Here is a 27,330-nt window from a genome sequence, read left to right on the forward strand (position 1 = left end):
TGTATGAGATGTTGAAAAACCTGCCGCTCAAAACGCGAAAAACTTTACTTTCCTTATACAATGCTATCTGGCTTTCTGGCACCATCCCTGCTTCCTGGAAAGATGCTATTGTTATCCCTATTTTGAAACAGGGCAAGGACCCTTCCTCAGTTTCAAATCATAGGCCCTTTGTACACTTTTTGAAAATATGATAAACTGCCGACTTTTACATTTCCTTGAAACACACAATCTGCTCGACCGATTTCAGTGCGGGTTTCGAAAGGTTAGACCCCCACCGACCATCTGGTGCCTATTGAGGCAGAGATTCGAGACGCTTTCATCCACAAAAAATACTTCCTCTCTGTTTTCCTTGATATTGAGAAGGCTTACGACACAACATGGCGTTTTGGCATATTAAGGGACTTGCATCACCTGGATGTGTGCGGTAGAACGCTTTCCATAATTCAGAGTTACTTGTCCAAGCGGATCCGTGTGGGCAGTGTTCTCTCCCAAACTTTTGTCCAATGAACAGGAGTACCGCAAGGCGGTGTACTCAGTTGTACACTTCTTATTATGAAAATGAATTCCTTGCACCTGTACATCCCTCGCAATATGTCCTATTGTACATATGTCGATGACGCCCAGCTTGGCTTTAAGTCATGCAACCTGGCAGTGTGGGAGTGGCAGGTTCAGTTAGGTTTAAACAAGGTCTCCAAATGGGCAGAGGAAAACGGATGCCGACTGAACCCACAAAAAAGCACGTGTGTCTTTTTCTCCCGAAAGAGAAGCATGCACTCAGAACCCGACATTGAACTGAACGGTCGACGTCTGTCTGTTAATGCGGAGCATAAATTCTTAGGCTTAATCTTGGACCACAAGCTAACCTTCATACCGCACATCAAGAATTTAAAAATAAAATGTTTAAAAGCCATGAATGTTTTAAAAGTGTTGTCATGTACTACGTGGGGTAATGATAGGCAATGCCTCATGAATCTGTATCGAAGCCTCATTCGCACCCGCTTAGATTATGGGGCCGTTATTTATCAGTCTGCAACTCGAAGTGCTTTGAAGATGCTGGACCCCGTGCACCATTTGGGCATCCGCCTTTCTACGGGTGCTTTTCGCACCAGCCTTGAGAAAGCCTTTACGTTGAGTCAGATGTGTTGTCGCTTCATCTACAGAGAACTTACATGTCTTTTGTACATTTCCTTAAGGTGAAAGCAGACAAGAAGCACCCCTCATACACCACTATTATTGACTTGTAGATCTCCATTCCGTTTCAAAACAGGCCTTCGATGAGGAAGCCCTACTCAGTTCGCCTGATGGGTCTAGCTGAGAAAACTGGTGTGTCACTGGAACACAGTTTATTGGCTCCTGTAGCATACCCGCCAGCGTGGCAGTGGCAGACTATAGAATGCGATGTGTCTTTCCTAGAAGTTACAAAACACGCGCCCATTGCCCATATCCGAACATACTTCCTGAAACTTCAACACATATAGACACGTCCTGAGTTCTTTACAGATACCTCTAAGTCTAACTCCTCTGTTTCCTACGCTGCTGTCGGCCCATCCTTTTCGGATGCTGGCCCTCTACATCCTGACACAAGTATCTTCATAGCGGAAGCTTATGCGATACTTGTGGCCGCTAAACTAATCAAACAACTACAACTACAAAAAGCAGTAATTTATACGGGCTCCCTCAGTGTGGTAACGGCTCTTAAAACACTCTGTGGTAACACTCTTAAAACAAAAAAAAAGCCCTGCCGTCATCTCACTTTACTCCGTTTTGTGTACACTCTACACACTCAAACAAGATGTTGTAGTGTGCTGGGTGCCAGGGCACCGTGAGATCCAAGGCAACGTGATGGCGGATCAGCTTGCTGCATCCGTCCACGAAAGCACTGCCTATACACCCATCTCAACCCCGGCCCTTGATCTTAAGCCGTCTCTTAAACGAAAGCTCAGGGACTAGTGGCAGAGCGTGTGGAATTGATTGATATGTGGGGTTTAACGTCCCAAAACCACTATATGATTATGAGAGACGCCGTAGTGGAGGGCTTCGGAAATTTAGACCACCTGGGGTTCTTTAACGTGCACCCAAATCTGAGCACACGGGCCTACAACATTTCCGCCTCCATCGGAAATGCAGCCGCCGCAGCTGGGATTCGAACCCGCGCCCTGCGGGTCAGCAGCCGAGTACCTTAGCCACTAGACCACCGTGGCGGGGCAGAGCGAGTGGGATACACACACACAAAACAAACTACACAATATTAAGCCACACCTTGCTGATTGGCCGCCAGTATCAAAATCACTTTGTACAGAGGTAACACTAACGAGGCTTAGGACAGGACACACATACACGACACTTTCATATCTTTTGTCTGGTGGCGATCCACTATTGTGTGACAGATGTGGTGAAGCACAGTGTTTCACATTTTACTACACTGCAAACAATTAGACACTCTAAAAAACAACACTTTCCATTACTCTACCGACCACATATACCTTTACACCCTGCAATGTTCGTCGGTAGGGAACCACTGTTCACTCATAAATCGTTGCTAGCTTTTTTAAAAGATGTCCGCTTTTACCATGTCATATACCGAAGCATTGCGTAGCATGACCTCTCAAGAGAGGTTGCTGCTGCAGTGGATACATTGAAAAGCACTTGGCTCGCGGCCCTTGGACACAAGGGCGCTGATGAGGCACTTGTGCTAGTGCCAAATATTTTTACACATGTTTTTATTATCAAAACCTTTTGTCACCCATTTTTACTATACATATCACGCCACTGTCATGATTTTATTACTTATGTGTTTTACCCGCGTTATCGCGAGGAATTTTAAGGCCCCTATACAGCCACGCAACATATCATTGTGCACATCTCAAGTCATTGAAATGGCGCTCTTTGGCCATCAATTGGCCTTTGCGCCATAAAGCGCCACACATCATCTTCGTTGCTCAATATTGTAAGACCCGACGTCAACGACGACTAACACACTGTATGCAGCTGACAAAACTGAACTGTGCTCGCGTTGTCGTTGCCGCGTAGAAAAGCGGGAATCTTGAAAAAGAGTAGGCCCTTACGTCACATACACAGTGTGGCCCGCGTTTACGAGTGTGATTTTAACGTCGACTACTGATTTCAAGATTTGTTTTCTCAAAAAACTAAATGACCTACGCTTCTACAATTTGGTGCATATTACCACGGTACTGACGAGAACGCATGGTCAAAGTTTAATTGCAATTGGTGAATATAAAAAACAACACCGGAGCTCCCCTTTAACCGTAAGTACTTTTTTCGGCGACTGCAAACACTACGAGCATGACGAGTTTAGTGCTCGCCGTTGCTACTTAACTCCTTAAGTTTGGCTGAGTGGCGATGTCAGAATCCTTTAGAAAATTTATCATGACTTTCAAGTTTCTGAACTAAACACAAACCTACGTCTGCAGCGGCAGGTTAATTATTTGAAACACCCATTAAGGGCTTCGAGTCACGAATATAAGTGAGGGCCGTCTGATGGAGCACGCAAACAAGTCCTCTTTTTTGGGAGCGATAGTGGTAGGGGTGGGATTCGCTAGCTTGTAAGGCATTGTTTTTCTGAATTTAGTGCATAAAGTGAAAGACTCTTTCATTGATGTGACGTTGCTAATTTCGACGCCATTACAAGTAGTATTCTTGAAATTTTTTGTACCAAAATTTTTGAGTTTTCAAAATGATTGTTTTTCCAGTTAGGAAGCAATGACGTCGAGGATCAATAATTTTGACCAGCATTGTATACAGCGCAACAGGATTTATTTCGTCTAAAAACACGACGTGTAAATCGCTCTCGCAACACCTAGCTGTAATAATTGGACGAGTACCTTCAGCACAAAAAGGCGCTGCGGTTATTAGAGACCCTCGTAATATTCCATCAACACTGCTGAGTGTAGTCTGAAAGGACCTGGATTTACGCCTTAAGTATGCCAGCATATATTTTTGCAAAGCATGTTTCGAAGCATGGTTCTGTGACTCTCATTACGCACAAAAAATATTTCAGATCAGGTAGTAGTAACGGTAATATCGAATTTAATATTGTGTATTTGATGAGGGAACTTGGTGAAACGTTGGTGCAATTAAGCGCCCGGTTGGCAACGCGTGGGGAAGTAAGGCGAGCACGAGTGAATGCAGACACTTCGAGTGATTGCCTCCAAAAATGAGCGCGATTTGCCATTCCAAACAATGCGTGTTGTTATATTATGACATCAAGCACTGTACGACAACGCGGGGAATTCTGCACTTTCCGGGGGCGGATACCTTAGAGAGAGAGCCGATGTTTCTCTGGCGTTCTATGGATCGCGTTTATCGCCCTCACGAGAACCACCGTAATAGTTTGGCTTTGATCGACGTGCACCGTAAGGCTTATCATTTTACAATTTAAAGAGGAAAAATTTTAGACGACCTTGACGTTGATTGATTGATATGTGGGGTTTAACGTCTCAAAACCACCATATGATTATGAGAGACGCCGTAGTGGAGGGCTCCAGAAATTTCGACCACCTAAGGTTCTTTAACGTACACCCAAGTCTGAGTACACGGGCCTACAACATTTCCGCCTCCATCGAAAATGCAGCCGCCACAGCCGGGATTGGAGCCCGTGACCTGCGGGTCAGCAGCCGAGTACTTTAGCCACTATAGACCTCCACGGCGGGGTAAGGTTCCTTTGGAGTGTCTTTAATAGAGCTGACCGATAGCGCTTGGTGAAGTTTTGGTTGACTAGTGTTTAGATTTTACGTCAACAAAAATTGTCCGGTCGTCGACTTCCACTGCATCATTGTACTCTCTACTCTTAATTTGGTATTTACGGCAGCGCTTCCCATGCGCGGTCTCCGCAATCAACTCCGCCAGCGCGCCGTCGCGCAGCCGGACTTGATTACGGAGGCCATACAGAGGCCTCGAATCACTGAGGTCACGCAAAAAAAAAAGCGCGGGGCCTCTTCGATTGTTCTGAAAAAAAAAAAAATTGGCCCGAATCTACATGTTACACTGTAAATGTCGTCGAAGGACGATAATCTTGCGTGTGGAGAGAGTGAACAAAACGTTTGTTTGAAGTTCTGCGCAAGAAAATCGGTGAATGGTATTCTGAAGGCACTGCGATAGAGTGCCTCGAGCGAGTAGTGGAGACGAACAAGCGCATCTAGGCACGTTAGACACGAGCGCCACCTGGCAGTTATTCATTTCATTTCATTTATTGCATCCTTAAAGGCCCGAGGGCATTACATAAGGGGGGGCAAAAAATACGCTGTGAATGTGTATAATTCAAGTTGAACAAATTATTATAAACAGTACAGTTCTAATATGGTAGTTTGGTCAAAAATGACAACAAAAATGAATCAAATAACACACAAAAGAAACGCTTTGGCTGGGAATTAGAGAACAAATAACTAGGCACAAGCAATTAGAGTTATCTTTGAAAACGAAGTCGTGCGCGACCGCGGAGAAAGATGCGCGCCAGTCTCGGAGGCGATAAGGTGTAGAATGGAAAGCTACGGGCAGGTGCCACCACGGTGCCGTCGTAGCAAAGGGTTGAAAACACCTTCCTGAGCATCGCGTTGCACTGTCAGCGCAACGCGATAAACGCTTTAGTCCTTAGAGTTACTTGTGTGTGCCTCTTCTAGTATTAAGGCAGACATACAAAACATAGACGTCTTGTTATGGCGCCTCAGATATGTGCAGTATTTGCTTTTTTTAATTGACAATCGCACAACTATGAACGCTAAACCTTGAGCAATATTGGTGGGCGCTGCGGATGGGGTTGGCCGTTGGGTGCCGTTTGAGGTATCGTTAGGGCGGACAAACAGACAAATGTACAGACGGACCAAAATTTTTCCGTCGAAGGTACCCAAGAAAGACTATCGTCTTTAAAAAAAAGTGATAAGACAGATTGTATTTTTCGGAAGGCATAGCCTCGACGCTCATGCAAAATAACCGCAATTGGTGCGGGTGTACGTGAGGCAAACGGGTGCGTGAATATCCGTTTAAAAGAGCGCTTAAAATATTGCGCTGTATGAGCTCTGTAGGAAGAGTAAAGTAAGAAGCAATAACACGTTCCAAACACTTCTCAACAAAACCAAGACTTCGTATAGTCACAGGGTGGACCAGGGCACCAGAGACCTGTTTGAATCATTTAAGATGAACCCTACTCGTGGGTGTGTAAGTGAACCTTCAGTATCTCATGCTGATTGGGAGCTGGTATTTTTACCTGTTTTTTTTTTTTACGTAAGGGTATGTCTGTCCAGTGCATTTGATTCATCAGACGTTTTCAGTCGTTCATCGCTCACGTGTAAGTCTCCGCGCGTACTGTCTTCCGTTGTATTTTGTACGTGTTTGCTAGCGCAGTTAATAGGCCTTCAGAACAAGTGTAAACCAACTGGTCCGACGTGGTGCTCTACCGCAATGTTTGGTCACTCATATAAGCAGTAGCACAATAATTTTATTACCTGGTGCGACATGTCTAATCTGTGCGGACGGCTGTCAGTACATGTCTTCGAGAGACGAGAACCCCATGAATGCGTTGTGTGATATATGCATTGATTGATTTGTGGGGTTTAACGTCCCAAAACCACCATATGATTATGAGAGACGCCGTAGTGGAGGGCTCCGGAAATTTCGACCACCTGGGGTTCTTTAACGTGCACCCAAATCTGAGCACACGGGCCTACAACATTCCCGCCTCCATGGGGAATGCAGCCGCCGCAGCCGGGATAGTGTGTGATATATGCAAGCAACAAATAACGAAACAGTTGTTTTAGTAACCTTCTTCTGACGAAGGCTGACCCTTCGTCAGAGCAAAGTGAATAGTGAATAACCACAGTTCGTGCTGTAATTGTACAATTGCTCAGGTTGTGCATAAATGTTTTCATGGACAATATTGCGTTAGCCAATCCCGCGCAAGGCACGTATCAGGGAAGGCGTGCGCGCGCTTGACTGATCGACTGTCGCAGCGGAAGCAGTGTGAGAATGACACAGAAATGCGAAATGTAAAGTTCTCCTGCAGGTGATAGGCTCGAGAGTTATCGACTCACTGTTTGTAAAATGGCAGCGATTGAGGTCGATAGGATTCGAGGTTTTGGCTGAAGCGTCAACATTTACTTACTATCTCGTTTGAATACCGTCTTGTCCATTACTGACCCCACATGTTTCATGCTGAGAATAGGACAATACGAATGTTTTTGCTTTCCGTTGCCGTGGATACTTCAGATGCTTCCTGCTTTTCATGCACTGACAAACGTCTGTGGGCACACGTGATTGAATAATAAGTTGTATTGAGCGTGTCGCCTGCATGTCCAAGAAATTATTTCCGTTTAAACCACAGCAACAGCCCATCACATCCGTAGACGGACACCTTCAAACCGTGACTGGTGTAGTACTCTGATCAGATTATTTCTACGTTCGACGAATCTGTACGGTAGAACAAAATACTTCCATGGAAAAGGCATAGAAGTGAGGCAGTATTGTAGCGAAAAATATTCTTTTTCTCGCGAGAGGAGGTCGTTAGCGTATCTTCGTCCGTGCGTTTCTATATGTGTGTGCGCATATATCCGTGGGATATAACAAAAAAAGAAAAAAAAACTGGGAGGAAGACAGGGGCTCAATCTCTGAACACCCCCGACTCCTTCCATGGCTACGCCGCAGCAAGAAGGACATGCTTGTTCGACGAAAGAAATCTCCGAGAAGCCCGGCTGCTTTTCAATGCCTGTTCCAGCGTACGTTTGTGTCGATGCCGCGATAATGACAGCGACCCTTCGCATTTGGCGGAAGCGATGCCCATGAAGGCTATACAAATGCGACAACGAGGACGCGTACCGTTGCGAGCATGTATGTTGCGATATGCGCGCAGACGCATGGGATACGTGCGCTCACGTAAGAAGCCACGAAGGTTCCACGCACAATGGGGCAAAGGAGGGACAAACGAGCGACTCGAAGACAAACGCATAGTCGGGCCTTTTCTAGCGGGTATCCTCCCACGACCCTTGCTGGCAACTGCACTGGTATGCGAGCTTCCGGCTGGTGGAAACGGCCGTCCTCGTTTTGCACTTTCGCGCGCTTTCCGTTCCTCCGTGCGAGTGCGCTAGCCCCTTCGCGCTCGTGTCTGCCCTGTGGTGACTCATCGGACGTTTTCGGACACGAGAGTCCATTCAGCGGCGGCCACCAAAGCTCCACCACCGCTGCCGGAGAGCGTCGTCGTCCTTATCCGACGTGCGACGTTATCGCAAGATCCGAACAGGGTAGATGCGGTGGTCGTCCTGTCCGGGGCACGCCGAGGCGAACAAGCCGCGAGCCACCGTACACGTTGAGCCAAGTATACAGCGAGCAGCCCGTGATCGGATGGGCTTGGCGTGGGCCGCCGCGCTTTTGATATAAAACGGCTGCGTCTCTCGTTGCCCTTACTGTGAACGAATGCACTTGGGCCTCGTATTGTGTCTTGTCTTCCTATAATCGCCGATTGTAGTTTCCGCCATCCCTTTTCGCTTTTCTGATTGTGTGGAGAAGCTTGACAATTGGCGAAATTAACTTTATGGTAGTTGACGTCGCCGACGTTCTATTCACTCCCCCAACGTTCAGCTATTGCGTCGAACGATTGCGCTTGCGCGAAGCTGGTATGACTGGCGCGTCCACGGCCTAAATTGTTAACAGCGAGGGCTGTACACTATTGCATATCACGTATACCGTTCGACATTCACGCCTTATTCGCGTGGTTTTCGGCTAGCAACGTCAGACCAATACAATCGACTGAGAATTTTGAAAAACAACAACGAAAGAACTGAAAAATAAAGGGGTCTTCGAACCGCCTTAGACGAATGTGTACGGTAACTTGTGAGTTTTTAAGGTGAAAGCAATAAGTTCCTCATTGATGATTTTTTTAGTTTTTCTAGGTTTACACACTGCAGCCCGTTAGGGTTACCGCAGGAGTGAGCGCAGAGGTTGAAACATTTAGTAACAGATGAGAGTATGAACATGTAAAAGAACTATGAATCAGCAATCACATTTGAAAACAAGGGCCGACTTTTGGTCTTCTTGGTACAATATCTCTGAAGTGACTTAGCGCAAGTATTTTAGAGAGGGGACAAGACGAAGAGAACACACAGGCGCTAACTTTCGACGAATAATAACGCATCATTTGTGGAGAGAGTAAGCGCAAGTGTGTGTACCCGTCGTGTTGTCCCGTCTGTCAAAATCTGCACAAAGTCAATATACAGACATTGAAAGAACATGAGAAACTGGTAAGAAATAAACTTCGGCAGGCGAGAAATCACAATGTTGAATCGCGCGTACAAAACAAAAACTGTATTCAACGCAGGAATTGACCGTCAGCAGCGTCAACGCAAGCGAAACACATCACGTGAGGGCGTCACTATCTGACCTGATCATGTTGCCATAGATCACCGAAATTTATGCCGTCGTCAAAGGGTTACATGACGTTACGTCACTTAATGACTTCATTACATTACTTCGGCGCTCGGTCAAAAGTATAGGCCGATCGCGCCGCCAATTTGAGCGCGTGAGGTGCTAAAAACTTAGCAATGCTTCCGATTATTGAGACAGTTTGAGGCCATGTTTGGTGCAGGAAACCTTCGATAGAAGGCGGAGAAGAATCGCTGCACGGAGCTAGAAGAATAAATCAGAAGGCGAAGAAGATGGTTTTCGCCTTTCACTCGTTTTAGGCGATGGCGTAAGGGAGTTTTTCCGGGTTCCGGCAGAGAATAGCGGAAATGAATTGGTCCTGGCATTGTGCAATGCGCGGTCCACTTTACCGCGAGGGCGGTCGATTGACCCGTTCCAGATCGATCGTCTATGGCTCCGAAAGCCAGAGAGGACGTTAATGAAACCGTCGTTGAGTCACTTGCGCGTAGGTGGCCTGCCATTAGGTGGACGGCGTTTCGTGTTCTTGTTGCGCGACCTGGAGCACGCGAGCGACATGTATTGCTGGCCCTCTAAGCCCACAAGGATTGTCGATCTCTCCCTTGCGTGGCCAAAGTGTTTCGCTCGCATTTGCGCGTCACAGTCAATGCTCTGGACCGCCGTTAGCGAAAAGAGCCCGGGATTCGGAGGGCGCGTGTTTAAATAAAGCGAATAGAAAAAAATAACTAACGAAAAAACAAAAATAAAAAAAATTGTAGAAATCGTAAAAAATCGTAGAAATCGTAAAAACAGCGACCTCTCAATCCGCAGCGCGCGAAGCTAACCACTAGGTCACGAAGCGTTTGTTTTCAATATTGCTAACGGCAAGCTATTTAAATACACCGCGTACCGCATGGCGGTCCTCAGAGCTCCGCAACGTCTGCGCGTTTTTGTAAGCTGTAGCGAGGTGGCGCGAAGGTTTCGCTTTGGGCGCTCTGTGAAGGTCGTCGCCCCTTTGGTCTCGATGAGCGCTGCCTCCGCGGAATGTGGTCTCTCCAACGCTCGCGCTTAGCAGACTCGTGAGCACGAAGGTCTCTGTTGTAGCCGCGTTTACGAAAGAAGCACGCTGCTCACACATGACACAGGAAGAATTGTGACAGCTATTCGCGGTTGTCCTGTGTATACTTGCGCCTCGTTTCGTTCGTCTTTCCCTGTGTTTGAACAGCGCGCGTTTTGAGTGTCGACCTGTGAGAATTAGTCCGCGCACGTCCTACATATGCTTATTTCGTGCGTGCTGGAGTAGCTTGTCCGGTGAAAAGCCAAGCAAACTTTCCAGCTCTCCATTAAAATAATTATCTCTCTCTATTTCTGCTTGAGGTGCGTGCTGCTAATTTCGAGCTGGTTGTCGTCTTTCGCGTGATTTTGCGATTCGTTGTTGTAGCATTCATTGCTGCGCCCCTGTGGCGAAACAATGCGCAATAAGTAGTCAAGTACTTCTGTGAAGACACGTAACGTTTCACTATTCTGTTCGCAGATTCTTTCTAACACTATTGATTGATAAGCTGGGCTTAAGTAAAGGTGTCAAAAGTTAAGTCTTTTGGAGCGTCTCAGTTTGGTAGCCAATGCTGCAGCAGAAGGTGCGAAAGTGCCACATAGGCAGAGCGAAGAGCCTGCAAGGAATATCGTCGCAGCAGAAATGTGTGAAAAATTTCCCTATATTGTAATATTCCGTCGTAACATTTTCATTCTCTCAAAACAATATAATTGAGTAATTGCTGTGGTGACGGACAACTTTGCCTTAATTGTTGGTTTCCCAGCACGCAGCCAACAGTGACCACTGTCTAAAGTGAGGGGGGGGGGGGGGGGGGGCTCGCGCTTTCTTTGCACTCCCCCTCGGCTGATACGGCTATGACGGTAACTACAGGAATAGTGGGCACACCACCGTTTCACTTTGTCCCACGTGTGTCAGTCTTTCCAATTACGACCGATCGCTGCCGGTGTCGCCATCTAAACTGTTTATACGTGCAGACAAGAATGGACACAGTACTACCGTATTTACCACACGGCAAATCGCCATATTGTGCGAGCGGTCACACTGGTGCCTCCCGACGTCAGCGAGGCCCACACCACGCCAGCGTGGGCCAGTTTACACAGGATCAATAAAGGCTGGCCGTCATCGGTTAAATCACGGTCCATCTCGAACAAACGCTGGCAAGTCGTCATCGCTTGAACTCCGGCAAATTCTCATCGGTGCAACGCCGGCTAGCCGACATGGGACCGATGTGATTCAAAGTGGCGCGAGCGTGACATGCCGGCATGCCGACATATAGCTACCGTTGTTTTCCGACATTTTGAACGCGATCAACCTAATGCCAGCGTTTTGTAACCGTCGGGATTTTAGGGGCAAAGCTCCTTAAGGTGTGGGTCTGTCCGTCCCTCGTATGTATATGTAGTTGTACGTAGCCACTGGTGGCACATACCCGCTCTGGGGATGCGAGATGGGAGATGGCGGTACTTGGAGTGTTCACTAGATGGACGCACGGACGGATGGACAGACAGACTAGCAGACAGACGGATGGATGGATATACGCGTGGACCCATGGACGGATGAACGCACGAACAGACAGACTGACATGAATGGACGAGTTCACGGACAGATGGATGGACGCATGGATAGACGCATGGATGGTCGCGTGGACGGACGGAAGCGAGAACGAACGGACGGACCGAAGCACGGACGTGCTGACGGACGCTTCGCCCCACTCATCACCATTCACTCCGTGGATATGCTGTGATTTTTTTTTAGGTTATAACCGCGATGACTGCACAGAGTGCTTCAGCAGTACGTACAACGAGATTGTACAAAAAAAAAACGGCAATAGTTAAGGTAACGATGCCTGCGGGAAAATCCCGAAGCGATGGAATGTTAACGTGAAGGACGGCGCGCCCGTAAATTTGAGAACGGTCGTCTATGTGAAATGCGAACGCTTTATTTCAGCGCTAGTTTCCGTCTCTGGATTTTGCACACACGTATGTGACCCTCAGTGGCTAAAACTCAAACTTCTGTGGGCTGAGAAGCAACCCCAAAACAGCATTTAGCAAAATTGTAGCGTAACCTATACGCAACAAACAACCTAGAAGCAACCAGATTAGACTTCAGAATTGTCCAGCTTTGTTGTTTCATACCTTGAGTGATTTGTGTAAGCATCGCCATTTTTTATATCCATGCGGGTGCTTGTATGTACACACGCACAATAAAAAGATGGGAAATAGAGTTCACCCTCTCCCTGACTACGACATTGGCAAGCTCACTTGCATACTCATGCGGAAGGGCGCGCACCCAAGCAAAATTCCGACATTACCGTGGCCTTCGCTCCGTATCTATTCATCGGCGTCTGTATAGCCATTTGAGACATGTATGAAAATATTCTTGCACAATGTGGCGTCTCCAATTCATGTGACTCATGCCGCATTCCATTTCCACTGCAACAGTCCTCAGACCTTTCTCTTTCATTTCAAAAGTAAACGGGAGACAAAGTACGTGCATTCAAAGATTTTGCCTGTGCCATGAGCAGTTCTGACACACCCCGATACAACGCAGGAGCAGGTGTGGGCGCCTACAGCAATCAGACCCTTTTTATAATCCGCAAGAGCGCGCTTCTCTGCACTGCATCTTGACCCTAATAATGGCGGCATCAGTCGTCCTTCAAGCGGACGCGAGGCCCAAGCGTGATGTGTATGCGTCTTCCTTGTCACAGCGTGAGCAAGCGACGTAACACGCGGTTTACGTCGTGTAAGCTGGATTTTCTGCCATGCCATGTGCATTGCAAAAGAGCCAGCTTTAAATTTATGACAAATGTTGGTAAGTCCAACAAAAATGACCGAAGAAGCTACATGGCTTCAGCCACACATTAAACGTAGTAAATCAATTGAAAAATTGTTTCTCGGTCAATGTAAAACCCGGAGTCGTTTTTGAAACCTCTTCTCTAAGGCTTGCAATCAACGTTTAAAGATGTCAAAGTGGCTCTAAATTCAGACCGCTCCCATAGGCTGCGTGCAAAATATTCAGATGTCCTGAGAAAGAAGGCGCTTATTGGCATGTTATTTAGTTAACCTTGAAATATTCTAGTGGTTTCGTAGTATCTCAAACCGGGAGTCGTTTTCAATATCGTGTCTCGTTCGTGAGATATGATTGTTTTTCGTGCGATTCCCCTTGTGTTACGGTGGGGCGCACCAGCCGCCGCCGAGAGATGGCGCGACATGTACATGTCTAGAGATGCTGGGGATTGGCTTGGTGTGGTATCTGCTCAAAAAAATTCGTAGAAGATTCCAGAACGCCATTCTTTTAGTATTAGCGACCACAAGGAATGTTTCTGCCGACCTTAACTTGATTAGTTTTTTCCGTGTGTGCGTAAGAAAACTCGCTACACGTGATTAATTTGCACCAGTTTTCATCGTTCTTTTTTGTTTTTCCATAGTCAGATAGTGTTTAGTACTGTTTAGTTTAGGTTCATGCTTTTTCTTTAGTTTACTAACTACAGTGTGCTCAATACTAGCAGAGGGTTTGAGCCAGTGGTTTTAGGCAACAACAGCAGTACGATTCTGTTGATGATTTCCTTTATTTTTGCCATGCAAAAAGGAGGAAGGGAGCTCAGACGAAAAGCTACAAAACTGTAGCTTGAATGTGCCTGAGGACCAACAGAAATACATTCGTGCGACATAACGGCAGAAGAAACTAGACGCAGTCAGCGAGCAAAAATTGAAACACATTTCACATTTAGGTGTAATGAAACATACAAGGAATGGATACTAGTGTAGAAATACGCATGTTGCAACGAAAAAAAAAGAAGTACTCGGCAAATATAAGACACACACAGAAACAAAAGCAAGAGATATATGCACAACCTTACGAAAAATAATTTATGCTCGTTAGGTGTCAGGGTGAGTATGTCGTCTTTTTCATATTCGTCACGAATGGCCCGTGGCACGCTCACTAGCTTCGTCTTCTGTCGCAGGTCGGTTCGGCGGTGAGCTTCTTCCGAGAGGATCAGCCGCCGGGCCATGACGACCAACCGACTGGCGGCACGAAGCTGGCCAACGCTGCAGCAATGTCGACGACAGCCGGTGGCGAGTCCCGCGTGAACTGACCGTCTCTCGTACCGCCGCTGTGAGTACCGCTTGCCACCGAGGGCCGCCGGGGGCAGTGCCCTCGGGCATTACCGTGAGTTATGCCTCGACATTGAGGGAGTTTTAGTAACGGAGTTGCCATGCCGCCTATAGTTACTACATGCGCTCTTGCGTTCCTTTGAATCCCCAGCCCAGCGCCTACTCTACATTTTATCAATGTCAGCCAGATGCGCCCAATCCAGACGTCACCACCCTCGTCTCGGGCCCTCTCCTGCTCTCGTCCATCGCCTAGCCTTCGCGGTCATGGCGAAGGAAGCACCTCATTCCATTCCTCGGGACGAGTATAGCATAAAGTAATTTTTTTTTTCAGCTGTGCACAAATCCGTGGGGCGGCGTCTTGCATTCCTCGTTATCACAGTGTTGGCGATCACGCTGGCTGTGTAAGTCATAGGGTGCTTTGAGGTAGCATGTCGCCGTTCGCGGCGCTATGCGGGCAACCAATGGGGACGTGTCACGGTGACGCCGTTGCATAACTAACGCTTTGAGGCGGCGGCCGCGGCATTGCCCCCAGCCACAAATAAAGAGCATGAAGGAAGAAATCTGACAGACATATGATATATATATTGCAAAGGGACACACGGCCATCTCGCCTCCGTGGGAAAGCGCTCAGACCTACGTGTGACGCAAGCAGCCCTGCCCCCGATGTGGCGTCGCATCACGACCATTCTTTAACATAAAACTGACCAAGCTTAGGGCTCCCGTTCAAGTGTGCTCGTTTACACTGGCACTGAATGAAATAAAGGAGGCGTTGCCCAGCCGCACTGATCGAGAAAACAAAACTGTAGTACTGATATACGCGATCCGCTTACGGATACCGGTTATAAGAGTTCTAGTGCCGGGGTCCCAAAACTCCTTGCGTACGGAAGTCCTTGGGCTCCTTTGTGTTCTCGTCGAATACGGCTGGGAGTGCAAAGGAATGCAAGCGGCTTTGTGCCAGTGGCACTAAAACTCTCTATTAGGGAGTGTTAGTGCCGCGAGCTTTTGCGTTCTTTTGCATTCTCCTTAACGCACAGGGGCTGACGAACAGAATAACGCAGAAATGTGGACGCCCAACTGCCTAGGTGTTCTCTCGTTACTATAATTTTCTGTTAGATACTTTTAGTGCCAGAGTTTCCAAGGTCCTTAGTTCTTTAGTACTCTACCTACTTTCTTATGTTCCTCAGCCGCGTGAGGTACAAAGAAAGCAAAAGAACGCAAGGAGCTTGGAATACTCGGGCAGTTTGTAGGCCGCGACCCTAAATCTCACTTGTTAATGACGAGAAACTTTAGTGCTTCGGAGGCTTGTGCTGCTAGGCCGAAGTGACACGCCGCGCGCCAGTCAGTTTCTGATAGCGACAGCACTGCACTGATTGATCCGGTATCTGGACATGTGACCGGCTGCGTAAACATCATGGGCGCCGCCACCTGAGAAGACGAAAAAAAAACGAAACACATGGACGCAGTGAACATCCGCAAATGGCGACGATGTCAGACAGCATAACGCGAAACTCCGTGCGAGGACAAGCTCTATAGTGTTCGGGTGGCTCCTCGCGTATCAGATCAAAACATGTTTTTAAAGACGATAGTCTTTCTTGGGGACTTTCGACGCAAAAATATTGGTCTGTCTGTCTGTCCGTATGTTTGTCTGTTTGTCCACTCCTAACGGCATCGGGTACTTGAAACGGTTGACCCCAGCCGCTGCGCCCACCTATGTCGCTCGAGATTTAGGGTTCCTGATTGTGCAATTGTCAATCAAAAAGCAATTTTTGCGCATGTCCGGGGTACCATAACAACACGTATATATCTGCATGTGCGTCTCTTACTAGAAAAAGTACACATGAGTAATTTTAAGGACCATAGCGCTTATCGCACTCCGCTGACCATACAACGCTTGCACGGAAAGGTGAGTGTTTCCAACGCTTTGCTAAAACGAAATGGTTGTGGCACCTACCCTCGCCTTGCGTTCTACACCTTATCACCTCTGAGATGGGCGCGCACACCTGTCTCAAAGCCGCGTGCTTTTTTTTTTTTTTAATTCTACGCCTGTGCTTTGTAGGTATACCCCTACATTCTCGCGATGGTTTTTCCTGGCCCTATAGTTGCGGTGTAGGCTGAAGGCCATGATACTGTATGGAATATCCAGGCGCACTTCAGTAGCTATGAATAGGACTATGGGTAACGTGTGTATCCGCGAGCGCCGCTAATGTCCGTTCATGACGTATGTATAGAAGGAAAATAAGACGGCGAATAGGCGCTAGCACAGAGGCGGTTTGTGCAAACTGTCGTCTATTTAGAGGCGGCAGGCGTGGACCACTCGAGCCGGGCACTCCTGCAACTAATTGCGGTTTATCGATCCGACTTATATCGGCTGCCGACAAGTATATCGCTCACGCACAGCAACACTCTCTGCACGATCGGTGTATACGCGCAGCTGCTGCCACTGCGCAAGCTTGTGTTTTTTTAAAAAAAAGCTACCCCGAAACGCACATATATACGTGTGCATGACTCGTCGCCCGTGCATTCGCAGAGACGAATAGCGCTGAAGGAACGCTCATTATTGCACGCCTTCTTTATTTGCATTCTACCTGTAGTAACAATATCCTGAAAGACCCGACCGAGGATTTCCATGTATGTAAAACAGGTACAGGCGCCGTCGCGATTCGGAGCCGCTTGTTGCGACGTCCATGTCGCGTAGGCGGTGCTCGGAGGCAGCTTTGCAGCTGTTGTGCCAGTGGTCACGTGAGCTTAACGGGTAGTGGCGAGCTGTGGGCTCGACGGAGCCTATGCGTCGAGGACGTCTCAACAAGCGGCTCTGTCTGCAATGGGTCTATTGCGTGGAATAGGTGCATTGCAGTCGTTTGCAAGACTGCCTGTAGCTCGTCGACCTCATTCTAGATTCCCGTAGGGCAACATGCCGCTTATGTTTAGTGCAACGGGCATCGAGGGGCACTACTGTTTCTTTATAATAATAAAACAACGATAAGAGAAATGCCGTTCTCCGAAAATTTCCATCATGTCTTTTTTACGCGCATTGATATCGCACAGCGCATGGGCCTCTAGCATTTCACCTACATCGAAATGCGACCGTCGCGACCGGATTCGAACCAGCGACCTCCGGGTCAGCAGCCGAGCCCCGTTAACCACTGATCCACCGCGGCTATCTCTGGGTGCTCTTCCAAGCAGACCTCGCGTTGCCTTCACTTCCGGCTCTCTGGAATTCTCATAAAGTGTGTTCTAGAAACATAGAAATCCATGGTTTTGCCTGCAGTTGAGATATTTTGGATACGTTTGCTATCGCAGCATAACCTAATACAACGGCTTTGCCTCTATTGTCTCTATTATTAGTAATATCTGGGGTTTGACATCCAACAAAAATGACGATGTGATGATGAGAGACGCCGTAGTGGAGAGCTCCGGAAATTTCGACCACCTGGGGTTATTTAACGTGAACCTAAGTTTAAGTACACGTGCCTCAAATTAACATTTTCGCTTCCATCGAGAATGCAGCAGCCGCAGCCGGGCTTTAATATCTCAAGATGATCGATGACAATTGATTGACCTCATGGAAATATTGTCAAGTACTGGTATTGTTGCGGCACCTTGCGGAGGAGATCCCAAACGCGCTTCTTTCTGCGTGAAGTCTGGGATCCGCTTCGGCTGTGCGCGGAACATAAGGTAACCCTGGCAATGCACCAGCGCTCACGAACGCCGAGGTGCGAGTGTTATACTACCTGACAAACAAGTCAAGGATGGTGGGTCGCCTCCATTATTTTTTTGCTCATTCTTGTTGTTAATCTATCTCAAGTTTCCTCCCGTCATCTCCCTCGCCTGTCCGTCACAGTGTGCTCGCGGTGGCTGTCGCAATCGCGCGCTGCGCCCTTTGCCGCCGCTCTGGATGGAGCGTAAAATGTCGCTGCCGAAGATGCATCCTATACAACCGCTTTTTAACCCGTTCGGAACAATTTCACGGTGTTTCAGAAGCTGTATCCACCATGATTGAGAAATAACAGAAAGGAGCTATCTGCATGCTACCTGTGGCTTCCCTTAATAAATACTGTGGTAGATGGCATCCTCACGTGCGCACATTCATTAATTACGGCAGTGCTTACAAAGTTAATAAGCCAACTTTTTAACCAGTGGAAATAAATGGTAGATTCCAAGGCTGAATTGAAGTCGTTTCTATGAATAGTCGATATAGCCACTTTAAAATTTCTGGACGGTAGCCACTGGTAATCACCGCGGGGCGATGAAATCTGGCTAATTTATACACTCGTTACACAGGCAGCCTAAATCGCGGTTAGCGTAACTGTGGTTACGTGTAACCACGTTTCGCTTATGTTACATGGTACAAGAAACTGTGGTTGTGCCACTAACGACGGTTGTAGCAGACCGAGCTTGGCAACCTTGGTTTGGCGGGTAACCAAGCAAATGGTGGCGTCCATGAAGATGCTGTCAGTCACCTTAAAGGCCAACTCCGGTGATTTTTCGACCACGTCAAGGTAATGGTGTTTCTATGTTCCTGAGACGCTCTTGTCACGAGCCCAATAGCTGAAATGCTCGGGAAATTTGAAAATAATTTTTAATGAGCAAAAAGGTGCAACACCGAAACCAAAACCCTACCAGGCGTCCTGTCTGCGTATGACGTACTGTTTGGTAAGAACCAGAGGCCATATATTGGTCGCGCCAGCGCGGAGTATGAAAACTGTGAAAGCCAAACCAGCGAAGCGCTAGCCAAACACGACAGAGGAAGGAAGAACGCTTTCCTGTGCTACACCTGTGCCAAACACCGCCGCTGTCGCCTTGTGACTGGCACAATAAACGCTGTAGCGGCCGAAGTAGCGATGCCATCGGCTGCATCGATTCCGTCGGCATGCCAAACATGACGTCACACAGACAGTGTTGCCAATAACTCCGACAAGAGAGGTGCGCTTTTCGAGGCAAGCTTTAAAATAACAATCAGCGCGTCTCTCAAGCCCGTAATTTGGCATAAATGACGAAAATGTGCAAAGTAACGTACCCAGCGAATTTCACTGAGATCCATTGACCTCGAAAAATCGCCGGAGTTTGCCATTAACTGAGAACGCTTTTGCTCTGTGTATTATCTGGGATTCCGCAGTGTCTGCATGACGGCTGATATTTCTACTGAATCAAACGCCTTCTCGTAATCTATGAAGGCTATGTATAGTGGTTGGTTATATTCTGAGCATTTCTCTATTACCTGACTGATAGTATGAATGTGGTCGATTGTTGAGTAGCCTGTTCGAAATCCTGCTTGTTCCTTTGGTTGATTGAATTCCAATGTTTTCTTTACTCTGTTAGCAATTACCTTTGTAAATAGCTTGTATACTACAGAGAGCAAAATCAGGGCGTTGATGAAGTACATATAAACATCCTGGAAGAAATCTACAGGGGATCAACTACTACCATAGTGCTTCATAAAGAAAGCAACAGAATACCAATCAAGAAGGGTGTAAGGCAGGGGGACACAATCTCCCCAATGCTATTTACCGCGTGCTTACAGGAGGTTTTCAGAAGCCTAGAATGGGAACAGTTAGGGATAAGAGTTAATGGAGAGTATCTTAGTAACCTGTGCTTCGCCGATGACATTGCATTGCTGAGTAACTCGGGGGACGAATTGCAACTCATGTATACGGAGTTAGACAAGGAGAGCAGAAAGGTGGGTCTTAAAATGAATCTGCAGAAAACGAGAGTAATGTACAACAACCTTGGAAAAGAGCAGCACTTCGAGATAGGTAATAGTCCACTTCAAGTTGTAAAAGACTATGTCTACTTAGGGCAGGTAATAACCGCGGAGCAGAATCACGAGATTGTAGCAACTAGAAGAATAAGAATGGGGTGGAGCGTATTTGGCAAGCACTCTCAAATTATGAAAGGTAGATTGCCACTATCCCTCAAGAGGAAGGTATATAACAGCTGTATTTTGCCGGTACTTAGCTACGGAGCAGAAACCTGGAGACTTACAAAGAGGGTTCAGCTTAAATTGAGGACGACGCAGCGAGCAATGGAAAGAAAAATGGTAGGTGTAACCTTAAGAGACAGAAAGAGAGCAGAGTGGATTAGAAAACAAACGGGGGTTAAGGACATCATAGCTGAAATCAGGAAGAAGAAATGGACATGGGCCAGGCATGTAGGGCGTAGACAGGATAACCGCCGGTCGTTAAGGGTAACTAACTGGATTCCCAGAGAAGGCAAGCGGGTTAGGGGGAGACACAAGGTTAGGTGGGCAGATGAGATTAAGAAGTTTGCGGGTATAAATTGGCAGCAGCGAGCACAGGACCGGGTTAACTGGCGGAACATGGGAGAGGCCTTTGTCCTGCAGTGGACGTAGTCAGGCTGATGATGATGATGATCATCATCATCATCTGGGAACCGTGGTTGGCACTATCCGAGGTTCAACGGGGTTAACTGTGGTTGATCGCAACCGTGGTTAATTTGCGTGTGCAACATGGGCATTAGCAGGCGAAACCGAAACCGACGCACCAAACAGGGCATCTATCATTCACTTCAAAAATGGCCTCAAGGATGACACCGTTTCCCTCGTCGTTATTAACCTTCAATCTACACACATCGTTTCCTGGCAGCGCTTTCCAGTCCTGTGGCCGCTTATCGCCGCTCGCTAAACCTCCTGCCCAGATGCGAAAGAAACAGTGTCGACATTTGAGGGCGTATTCGAAGTGAATAGTACAGATGCGCTGTTTCGTGCGTCGGTTTCGTTTTCGCCTTCTAAAGTAGCCAGATTTCATCGCCCTGCGAAGATTAGCCATAGACGCTTTTCAGAAGTTTTAAAGTGGCTATTGACTATTCGTAGAAAGAACTTGAATTGGCCGATGTCGTTCGACCGGTTATTTCCATTGGTTAAAAAGTTAATTGTTTAGTTTATATAATTACTATCATAGATAGTGGTTGTGCACACCGGAGGATGCTTTCTGTCAAAGTGAAGGGAACGTCGCAGGTAGCACGCAAATACGTCTTTCCTGCGATTTTTCAACGATAGTCGACACTTTTCTTGAAACAACTTCAATATATATATATATATGTATATATATATATATATATATTTAGAACACAGCTCAAGATTGATTCTTGCCATGACACGGCCGTATGTTTATAAAGACAAAATGTAAAAACGAAAGCGAACTTCGCGGGGTCACTTACGCGGTCGCTCCAGGCGACTCAATGGTGAAAACGATCTTGTTTTGTTATCTCAGTCGATGTATTAATTGCCGTACGTGGACGAGTGGTGTGTCTCTCGGCTGAGCCGAGTGAGACAGCGATATGTTTGCCCCCTCGCCTTTCGCGGCGTGATTCGCTTTCGCCGATATTACGTCATATTCCATGGTCCCGACAGTGAGGGATTCGTGCGAAGCCACTTTTACGAGGCATTTATATCTGTTGTGTCCGGGTTTCGTATGAGCCGTCTTCGTATCAGCCATGCAGGGAAAATTCGTCCTTGACTGCTCAGTTTTTCGGCACGTTTTCCTGTATGCACGGCCGGAGGCTGCATGCGTGAAACGCGCATTGCCATCAAATGCCGCACGCAATGGCACACAGCTTCTCTATCGAGGCGTCTATATATCGAGATTTATTTATCGCCCACGCCACGAGCATAATGGAACCCGGGTCGTCGATCGTGGCGGCTCGCTGGGCGTGGGTGCAAAAGGAGCCGCCATTGGAGCGAGACGACGCCGCGGCGTCTGAAAGAGCCGCGCGCCATTCGTTTTCGGGACTGACAAAAATCTCCTTTTCCTGCTTGTTTTGTACTCTCGCCTTCCTGGTCGTCATGATTTGGTTAAGAAATCGCTAGTAAAAGAAACTCCCTGAGGAAACTGCCTGCGCACTCCTGTGCGCGTGCCGCGTTTGTTATGCTCTCCGGTCGACTCGTTAATGGAGTGGGTCTCATTTGTAACGACCAATGGCGTCTTTCGCTGTAGCGGCCTCGTTCTTCTTCTGATTGTTCGCTTCCTCGGGTGCGCGTGTTGTGCAGTCAGCGCGTTTCTGCCTGGTGCTGCTCAAAACAAAGTGCGCTGAAAGAAGTCAGTGTGCGGGAGCGCTCGTTGTATGGCGCCCTTGTTCAGGCCGCCGGCATGGAATTGCTGATGACCAGGAGAAGGCGACACGTTTTTTTTTTTTTTTCCTTGGCCTGAGAGTTTGCAACCACGGGGCGGAGGGACAAGCCAGTGTGTAAAACTTTTGTCTCCCTTGTTTTAAAACAAGGTTGTGCGAGATACCTCGCTGTTTTGTCCCCGTTGAACATTACAAGGAAGCAGAGAAATAAGATAATCGTATATATCTGAATTTTGTAGGGCAACTTTACTTCCCTGTAGATCCATATTATTGATGAAAGTCACCTACACTTATCTCTGTCACTGCCAAAGAAACTTTGTTCATTCACGTGAACTTCCCCGTAGACTTGCGTGGGCCATGTCTTGCGCAAGCAGTTTTCGCTTTCTCGCCCGATAAGCGCGCGAAAGGCGCGATTCAGCACCAGCGACGCAGTATACATGAATGAGTGAACCTCTCGTCCGCGTTAATCAAATAATCAAATGAAATCTGTTCGAATATAGTCGCAGGTGTCTAATGGAAGACGTATAACTCGCTGAATTAAAAAAGTTTACGTATTTGTCTTTAGCCTATATTTTGTCAATTCGCCAAAAATATAGTTTTTCGCACAGGGGCTCTGAAAGGTCTGAATCGCGCATCACCTCTCGTTCACCTGTTGTTGACAGTTGTCGGGCTCAATCGGTCTTTGTGACGTCACTATGCTTGCGTCCCACATCCGTACTTTTGTATAGCTTGTCAACGGCGTAGATTGTAAGCACATTTATGACCGTTTCGAAATGCGTGGAGTATATGCACACCCTATGAACCTTGCATGAGATTGCATGTGGCATTGAGACGAAAATGAACGGAATTTTTAAGGAACGACATAAGTCAACTGGTCGATGGTACTTCTTTGGCGATATCTTCTTCAGTTTGAAATTCCCCTCCGTGTTGAGTGGGTCTGAATGTAGACCTGCATTTCCTTCAGCGGTGGTGTCGTCGGACAGCTAGCTTCTCGCAAAATTTCCCATGCCTCGTTTTCCGCTTCTTCTGCGACTTTCAACTGCACATGGAGGCTATAGTTCTGTTCCGGTGCCTTACATGTGCAGACGTGAAATCATTCTAATCATTACATTTCTCTACCCTTCCATGAACGTCCTCCGGTAATCACACAGGTGAAGCTGGTTAAATCACGTGAGAAAGCTTCAAGAGATAAGTACATTACTAGGCAACCCCATGATTGCCACTGAAATTGTTCAAAAATACCCAAATTACTAGCAGCAATATATAGCAGACAAAATCGCCTTGTAGTAGGTCTCTATGCGCGTAGGATCGTGTTGAAATCTGCTTGGCGAGACTTGTAGAGCAGTGCTTCTGAAATTGGAATCCACTGACCCCATGGCGTCCGCGAAGCCATTTTTGTGGGTCCTCCAGAGCCTTCCTCGAAAGAAGAAAGACGCCTTTTAAGGCATATTATTTATGTACCCTCGCAGCGGCCTTTTTGATTTTGGGTGTGCTTCGCCGTATAACGTTAAATAACTGCGGCGGAGCTCGCTTAATGCAAAAAGAAAAGTTCATGTCACTGACTATGTTATATCTTCTGCATGAGGTAGGCGGCTGTAATGCATTTGTTGTAGTTTTCTGTGACATTTGCACATGGGCATATATTTTAAAAGATTGCGTACTTGACGAAGTCGAACTTACGTGGCACATGAGTTCGACCTTTTCTTTTTGTTTTTGTCAGAGAGAAATGAAAGGCACACATTTGACGCTGCATGTTGAGCTAATTTATGACCCGCAACCCCCAGTTTTTTTTTCTTATTGCAAGGGCCTCATCACCTCCAAAGGTCCACAAAGAGTCACCGAAACATACACGGCTTGAGAACTCTTGGTCTAGCGCTTTGTCTTAACAACAAACCTCGAAATGTTCACAAAGAATCATCACTCGGAATATTCACGAACAATAGGTATACAGAAGATAAAAAATTACCACCCTGAACCTCAAAAGAACACCACATAAAAATTCAGTGTCTTCGAGGACATAACGGTGTTGCTAGGAATTAGTAAATGATGCGGCCCAGTTTTTTCACGAAGATCCCCGTGTAAAGATATGTCGCTGCAAGTAAGCTTAATATCTCGGCTCCGACACGCAACTTTTCGTCGTCTCTGTTAAGAAAGTGTCGTCTAAACGAACTTAGAATCATTCGCGAAACGACGAGCTTGATTGTGCCGCAGAAATATCGCGTTTTATGGCGTCTCTGGGTGAAGGTCACATTGAGGAAGGCATCGAAACGGCATGCCACCGAACTTAATACGTCCTGTGCGTTCCATATCACAGTGAGTGCCATCTTTTCTGGGCTGCGCAGCGTAAAAGCCGTCTTGACCGCTTCACGTTGACCACCTTCAATTGTGCGCGCGCAATTAGCGTTCACATGTCTTCGCCCTTTCCCGCCATCCAGCGCAAATTACCAAATCACGCTTCGCTGTGAAATATTCTGAATCTTTCGATCACTACGGGCGAACAATCTTATTCGATAGGGGGCGAGTTCCGCTACCGACGCAATTGGCTCCTGGCGTTTCATCGTTTTCTTTCAGTTTTTTTTCTTCTTCTCTGGCTTCATTCGTGGACTCGCAGTGCTGTTTGGCACGCACCTTTCAGTCGTATACCCGCGGGCGGAAAGTGAGCGAAGATTGAAAAAAGTGAGGCGACTAAGCCGCGCTGTAGCGCGTGCAGTCGGTTCTCGCTCGCCTGCGCGGTGTCGAGAATGATTGCACCGTTCTCGCCACGAAATGCTCCCAGGCACGCACTGAAGCGCACGTTTCATTATAGGCCTCCGCGTTGTTAATTTTTGTATTCTCTCGCTTCAGCCTCTTTTTCATAGTCTGCGTGCGCCTATTTGGAAACATTTTTGAAAGACGCGCTGCCCTGAACGCAGTGAGCTGCTTGTCCGCGATGTATAGTGTGCACGTAAACACGGCTCGCGCTCTGTTTAGGGCCCTACATTGGCTCCTCGTAAGCGGGAAAAATTTGCAGATATTTATTGCAAGTTTTTCAGAGATTGCGTGTGCCTCTGCTTTCATTTCTTTAATATATATTTTTTTTTGCACGGGCCAGGAGTTCACACACTTCAACGTGCACGACGAAATTTTTCAGTGTCTAGCGCCTGTGAAGATGAGGTATAAATATTCTTATAAGAACAAATAAAACGCTATATCAAAGTAGTCATGTACCGCCACAACTTTTGCGCAGGAGATACTTAAATGATGTTGCGCCCAATAACGCGTGACGCATAGGAAATATGGCCATTTTTGTGTGGTTATAATCAGATTGCCCTTAAGGACAGTGTTTTTGCTTCTGTGAGAGTGTTTGAGGCTATGGAAATGAATAATCGAAATTGCCGCAGCATTTTTGTGTTAGTCATTCGTGTGCCGCAGTGACAGCACATTCCTGAGCGCTTATTTTGCTATAACAAGGCACCTTGTACTTTCATTTGTCACGGGCTACAGGCATGCTTCATCAGCGAACGGTCTTGCTTAAAAATATGAATCGCAATGAACTGTTCATATATATATATATATATATATGTGTGTGTGTGTGTGTGTGTGTGTGTGTGTGTGTGTGTGTGTGTGTGTGTGTGTGTGTGTGTGTGTGTGTGTGTGTGTGTGTGTGTGTGTGTGTGTGTGTGTGTGTGTTCGTTCACGAGTGAATCTGGCAAACGAACAGGCCGAGGAGGACTGTTCTGGTGTTCTGCATGATGCCATGTATCCTTCGTCACAGTGAGTCGATAGGGTCTACTTTATCACCGTTATTAGCACTTCAAGTAAAGTCGGCCTGCCGGAAAAAACCGGAGCCGAAAACTAGCTACGCTGCCTGGGCCGAGCCACATTGCAATAACTCCATATGCGAGTACATACAAGCTGAGGCGTTCCGCTGGTACCTACCTGAGATCTCCGACGTTGAAGAATCGCAGGAAGGTATCAAATAAAGCGTGATCGAGTGACTTGCTGCGCCCAACGCAGACCCATTCTGCTAATTCATATGCTACAGGCTCATAAAAGAACAACGCATCAGACACTACTACGAGAAAAAGACGCGCCTTGGTTGCCTTGTAAAACTGAAGTATGCTCACATATCGGGCTTGACCGACGGTGTGCCTGAAACAATCGAAAGGCGCCTTGCTGGATTGACGCTCTCTATCGTAACGACGTGGCTTGCTGCTGCACTCCAAGCGGAAGTTTCTGTCCAAAAAGATGTTTCCCAACGCTTCACAAAGTGGTAACTCGTGCAATGGAAGCCTCATCCTACATGACGATGGAACACTGCAGGGTCGATGCGCAACCCTCGCAGTGAGTTTCAACAGCGTGCATCGGCTAGTTTGCCAAATCAACTGCACTGACTCAATGTGTGCCCTCGTCGTGGCGTGTATACTCTTGCCGACGACCAAGGAAACAAAGAGGGCAGCCCGAAGCTCCACTAATTCGTTTTGGTGCATTTGTCAAGGGACACTCTGGCAGCGCAGCTCAGGATACTGGAGTCAGTTCAGTATCGGTGACATTCTGCTCAGAGAGTCAAGTTGTAAATCATCAAGTATTCATGCATCAGTGTCAAAGAAGTCACCTCAACAACAGCAACTTTGGGATACGTACATATATATTTGAAGATAAGGAAAATAAATGGAGCATTCTAAGCACACTTCCTCCATCGAATGAAGACCGCAGGGCTCTTGCTAGTGGGCTACGCCC

The 27,330-nt window shown here is 47.2% G+C and overlaps 1 protein-coding gene across 4 annotated transcripts in view; it reads left to right on the forward strand.

Moving 5' to 3' along the window:
* Positions 1-27,330, forward strand: part of LOC119160832 (uncharacterized) — a 221,062-nt gene that overhangs the window by 144,075 nt on the left and 49,657 nt on the right. For 2 of the 4 annotated variants that reach the window (XM_075880731.1, XM_075880730.1), the window contains one exon: positions 14,376-14,527. The exons of the other annotated variants lie outside the window; for them this stretch is intronic. The gene's annotated coding sequence lies outside the window, so the exon portion shown is untranslated. The remainder of the gene's footprint in view (positions 1-14,375; positions 14,528-27,330) is intronic. 4 annotated transcript variants of the gene reach the window in all.

This window comes from Rhipicephalus microplus, chromosome X (assembly GCF_043290135.1).
Source record: "Rhipicephalus microplus isolate Deutch F79 chromosome X, USDA_Rmic, whole genome shotgun sequence".
Taxonomy (NCBI): domain Eukaryota; kingdom Metazoa; phylum Arthropoda; class Arachnida; order Ixodida; family Ixodidae; genus Rhipicephalus; species Rhipicephalus microplus.